Source organism: Candoia aspera, chromosome 5 (genome assembly GCF_035149785.1).
Source record: "Candoia aspera isolate rCanAsp1 chromosome 5, rCanAsp1.hap2, whole genome shotgun sequence".
Taxonomy (NCBI): domain Eukaryota; kingdom Metazoa; phylum Chordata; class Lepidosauria; order Squamata; family Boidae; genus Candoia; species Candoia aspera.
In genome coordinates, this window is record NC_086157.1 from 62951128 (window position 1) to 62957388 (window position 6261).

Sequence of the window (6261 nt, forward strand, 5' to 3'; positions counted from 1 at the left end):
TCTCTGAACAATGGAGAGAGAGGAGGGAGTTTCTCCCATACCAAGATTGACTGAGGATAATTACTCAGCATGGCTATTCAGACTGAGGATGCAGCTAGATTTTGAAGATTATTTAGATGCTCTGGATTTACCTGAACCTAAACCAGAGGATGGGGAGGAAGCCAAAACCTAGTAGAACAAAAGGATAAGAGAGCTAAAATTCTTATTGCCAGGTCTCTTCCAGATCACAGATTAGCAGAGATTAAAAATATTGCTACTGCTAAGAAAATGATTGAGAATTTATGCACCCTATACTCAAAAGCTGATGATCAGAAAGTGATCTCTTTGTTATGAGAACTGCATGTGTGCAATTTGGAAGACAATGGAAGTGTCAGTGACTACCTGATCAGGCTACAGGCAATCTTTGATGAGCTGAGCACAGTCCAGAATCTCACGAATGAATAACTTAAGATGTCTTTCATGCTGAGTACTTTACCAAATAGATTTTTTTCCTTTTGTTGCTGGTCTGAATATAGAAGGGGAAAATCTTTCTCAAATTTTTGGAGCAATAAGATCAGAATGCCGAAGGCAAAATTTGCATAACAATAGAGAGCCTGGCAGAGACATTGGTTACCTAGCAACAAAGGGTAGGCATGAGCCAGAGCAATCAGTGACACATCAGAAAAACAAAAGGAAAGAAAAGGGAGCCATTATCAGTAGTGCATGTAAGAAGCCAGGACATATTGCAGGGTTCTGCAGAAACAAGAAGGATATTTTCAAGGATAAATCCAAGGGAAAATCTTTTAAAAGTGAAAAGTCTTTACACACTGTTTATAAAGCTGATAACAATAAATGTCCTAGATGATGGGTAATCGATTCAGGGGCCAGCAGGCATCTATGTGGGAGTAAAAGTGACTTTTGTGAGTTAAAGGAAACCACAGAAGGAAGCATAACATTAGCAGATGGCAATTCAACTTTGATTCAAGGAAAAGGAAGGGTGCCATCGCAATGCATCAATGGAAGTGAATACAAAGATCTTATAGCAGAAGATGTTTTCTTTGTGCCAGACTTAGAAGTCAATTTACTGAGTGTCTTAACATTGAACAATAAAGGTTTCGATGTGATTTTTAAAGCTAACGGACAATGTAAAGTCACCAGTGGAGAAAAGATTTATGTTACAGGTTTTCAAAAGGATGGTGTCTGTTGGCAGAGTGCTAGAAAGCATTTGGTCCAGGAGAGATCAGAAAAGTCACACACCAGGCATTTCTATAAAAATAATTTTATTTACAGAAAACAAACATATTTAAAGGCTGTTTGCTGAGAGGAGAAATTTCTCTCAGCTGCATATTCTCTGCAAGCCTACACAGAAGGGAAACTGAAACTAAAACAAGTCCAGGCAAGTTCTTCCCTTAGGCAATGCAACCATTAACACGTGAAAAGGGGACAATTAAATTCAACCTCTTCACCTGGCCAAAATGATTAGTTACCATAGTAACCTTAATCTGTAGTAGAAAACATATTAACAGTGTCTACCAGGTGCACTGCAAACATCCACCACCAGATGTCAGCCTTGTCTATCAGCAGCAAAAGGAGGACAACAGTGCTACCACCTGGCACAGACATTTTGCACACCATGATTTTAATGCAATTTTCAGAATGAAAACTGAAGGCATGGTAAGAGACTTTGAAATAAGCAACCATGATAAATGCCAGTCAAAATGTCTGATATGCATCAAAGGAAAGACAACAAGACCAGCCATATCCAAACAAAGGGAAAGGCAGGCAACCAAGCCACTAGATCTTATCCACACTGATTTGTGTGGACCTCTTCAAGCATCAGCGAGCAGAAATAAATACGTTTTATGCTTTATAGATGATTTTTCCAGATACTGTGTGACCTACCTGATGAAGGAGAAATCCCAAACAGCGGACATGCTGAAATTGTATGTAGCCATGGTGACCAACAAGTTCAACAGAACCCCTCAAGCCCTCCAAAGTGACCATGGAGGTGAGTTTATTTCACAAAACATGCAAACATAGCTAACACAGCTAGATATAGAACACAGACTAACCATTCCATACGTACCTGAACGAAATGGAGTTGCAGAAAGGAAAAATCACTCACTAAAAAGCAGATCTGCCTGACAAATACTGGGCAGATGCTGTTTTAACAGCTACATACTTACAGAATAGACTGCCAACCAAAGCCAACAACACCTTTTGAGCTATGGCATGAATGCAAGCCAAGCGTAAAGCATCTGAGAGAATTTGGATCCAAGGCTTATGTACACATACCAAAGGAGAAAAGATCCAAACTAGACCCCAGAGCTGAAGAAGTCATCCTGATCGTGTATGCTCCAGGAAGCAAGGGATACAGAATCCTGAACCTGAAGACAGGAAAGTAAGTACATGCAGAGTGGTGTACTTCGATGAATGAGAGAGAGGCTACCATAGTCATGCTGATGATGACTGCGCAGAAACCAACAGCAGCAGTTACCAGCTTGAGATGTTTAGCTCAACATTCGAAAACACAACCACCACACTGACCCAGAGGAAGATAGCAGCCCAGGCAGAAACTCCACCAGAGTCAGATGATGAGGCCGAGGATGCAGAAGGGGTTGAACCACCAAGTGCCACTCCTGGACCTGCTCCAAGACGCTCATCATGACCAAACAAAGGAGTTCCAGCTGAGAGACTCACCTATCTTGCAAGGTTGTCATTACCAAAAGAACCTGCATCATGGAACAAAGTCCAGCAAATGCCACCAGATGAGGCAAGCAAGTGGAAGAAGGCAGCACAAGAAGAGCTAGAAGCTCTACACAAGAACAAAACATGGACTTTGGCAGAACTACCAACAGGCAAGAAAGCCATAGGATGCAAATGGGTTTTCAAAGCCAAACAAGATGAAAATGGAGAATTACAAAGATACAAAGCTAGACTAGTCACAAAAGGCTATTTGCAAAAATATGGACTTGATTACGATGAATGTTTTGCTCCTGTTGTAAAACATACCACAATCAGAATGCTCCTAAGTCTATCAGCTTCCAGGAACATGGGTGTTGAACACCTAGATGTAAAGACTGCATTTCTACATGGAAAGATAGAGGAAGAACTGTACATGCTAAAACCTCCAGGCTTTGCCAATCCCAAGACAAAGCAACTTGTTTGCAAACTTCAGAAGGGGATTTATGGCCTAAAGCAAGCAGCAAGAGCCTGGAATAAGAAGTTGATGCAAGTACTTCTTAAGCAAGGTTTTGTTCAAGAAAAGCTGATCCCTGTCTCTGCACAAGATGCAGAAATGGCAGAGAGGTGTACATTCTTTGTTATGTGGATGATTTGATGATTTGCCATAATAGCAAAAGAGACTTTGATGAAACCGTGTCCAACCTGAACAAAGAAGTAGAAGTCAAGCATCTGGGTACTACTTGGGGATACAGCTTGAAAAAGAAGAAGATAGAAGCTTTCTTCTAAGCCAGAAGCAAAAGATCCTAGAACTGTTGGAGAGCTTAGGACTGCAAAACGCCAATCCTATGCCAACACCAATGGAAACAGGTTTCCATAAGCAATGGGAACCTAGTGAACTTTTGCCTGAGAACAATGGCATAAAAGTGCCATAGGTAAGCTATTGTATCTAGCCACTACCACTAGGCCAGACATAGCAGCTGCAGTAAACGTTCTATGCAGAAAAACTAGCACACCCACACAGAGAGACTGGACTGGTGTTAAGCAGGTAGGAAGGTACCTAACGGGCACTATACACCTAAAACTAAAGCTACCAGCCACTGACAATCCTAAACTAGGGTTTACAGATGCAGATTGGGCAGAAGTCATTACTGACCGTAAATACACTAGTGGGCATGTATTTTTCTTTGGGGGTGGAACAGTAAGCTGGGGAAGCCGTAAGCAAGCTACAGTTACACATTCATCCACAGAGGTGGAGTATATGTCAGCAGCAGAAGCATGCAAAGAGGTTTCATGGCTCAAGGTATCACTTGAAGACATGGGAATAGAGGAACCTACCCGTATTGAGGTCCATGAAGACAACCAAAGTTGTATTAGACTTTCATGGTCAGAAAAGATTAATGGGAAAACTAAACACATTGATGTTTATCATGTAGTAAAGGACAGGCAAGCGCAAGGAATAGTCAGACTAGACTATTGTCCTACAAGGAGCATGATTGCGGACATTCTCGTGAAGCCGTTGCTGAGGAGCAGTTACCAAGAACCGTGGAAGAAGTTGAACCTTGTGGACTCTAAGACATGCTAACTTGAGAAGGGGTGTTGGAATCATCAGGGGTCAACTCAGCATTGTCTCATAAGCATAAGGGGGTCTCTCTAGCAAATGCATCTCTATTGTGCTTGTGGGATGTCACATGGGTCAACTGATTTCCACTTCTTCCTCCTTCTTGGCCTTGGGGATTAACAGTCTCCATTACCCTTCTGGCACACATGCAAGTAGGAGGTGCTGCAGGAATGCAGCCCTCCCCCTACCATCTCGCTTGCACGCAGACTTTCTATTTTCAAAGAAATTCTCTATAAAGAACCAGTGATGATTAAGTGCTTTCTACTATGAACCTATCTGTATCCAGATCTACTGAATAAAAGTAAGCTATCTCTATTCTCTTCATCTAACTACAATGTGAAGACTGAATTTATTTCTGAACGTAATTAAGCTTAATGTGCAAGTTCCTTTTTTTGGTTCACGCTTCTACTCTGCAAGATTGCTGTTTGCTGCTTGGGGTTCTTTTATTAACCTTTAAAAACTCCATCAGCCTGTTCGTAGCTATTACTTCCGAGATTATTGTTGCAGATTTTTAAAAAATATATACCCCTTTCGATGTGTAGGTATTGCTTTTAAGTTATGTTAAAAATTACTTAGTTTAGTTTAATTGTTTGAGAATTTTATTGTCCTTTCACTTCCTTTTGGTTTCCTTCTTGACAATGTGTAATAACTAAAATTTGGGCTTTGTAAATAAAGTGTGGGCTACATATAGTCCATCTTGCAATTATGCAAGCCTTTGTGAAGATCTGCTTATTAAACCTATACAGGTTTGACATCCTTCCTCAATACTTAGAGGATAACCTTCAAACCCAGAGGAATGGGGGTCTGATCACATACTTGTCCAAATTTCAGCCATGTCAATACAGTTTTCTTGGCAACAGTGAAGTAGTGATTTGCCTTTGCTGCCTTCTGGGTTTGATTCTGAGTTCCTTCTTCTAGCTGAGCTAGCTTCTCTCATGGCTGCAGAGCCCCACCTCTTCTCACCCCCACTGAGATTATTCTTAGCTTCACCTCTCTCCTTTCAGACTGATCAGCAATGATAATCCTACCAGGATCTCATAGCCCCTCTGCTGCTGTTTTCAGGGTTGTCGAAGCCATTGGGCCTTCCTACCACCAAGGTGGGAGTCCTCTACATTACTACATTAATATTTCTCCCCATCATTGATACTGGTGAGCACTGATACACTGAACTTTCTTTTTAAAAATATGTTTTATGAAAGTAGAATTGAAATCAGACTATCACAGAAAACCTAATTCAAACAGCAAAAAGAAAATGTCATGTTCACTGTTTCAATGCATTTCAAACATCGTAACGTTTCTGTATGGGAGGGAGCTGCTGTGAAACCTTGTACCAAGCTCTGTATGTGGAATCAGGAGAATGGAATGTGTTTGGGTTCCAGGTGCTTAATTCACCCTGATTTGGTTGCCGCTTTGGAACTGCCGAGTTTTCCCCTCCAGTGTCCTTTGATCTTTACACAGCTGGATGGTTCAGCAGCGGGGGGAAGGCCCGGCAACCCATTTCACTGGAACTATTGCAATGCAAACGGGCAGCCACCATGAGACTCTGAAATTTGTTATAGCCCCTGTTGGCAACCCCTTGGTCATCTTGGGGATCCCATGCTTGACCTATCAAAGCCCCTATATAAATTGGGAGCACAGGACTGTGACATTTAAAGATGGATTTTACCAAGCTCCTGCCACTGAGATGGTTGCCTGCGCTGGGGTTGGAAGGGCGGCGATTGCCACGTTGTGCCCTGACTTGCCACATTTAGAAGGCTTGCCCGCTCAATATCAAGAATTTGCAGATGTATTTGGGGAGATGGAAGCAGATCAGTTACCCCATCACTGAAAAACTGACTGTGCAGTTGAGCTGGTCCCCAATGCTCAATTGCCCAAGCCAAAAATTTATCCGATGACTCAGAAGGAGCTCGAAGTGCTACGGGACTTCATTGACAAAAATCTGTTGAGGGGATTTATTGAACCTGCCAATTCCCCAGTTG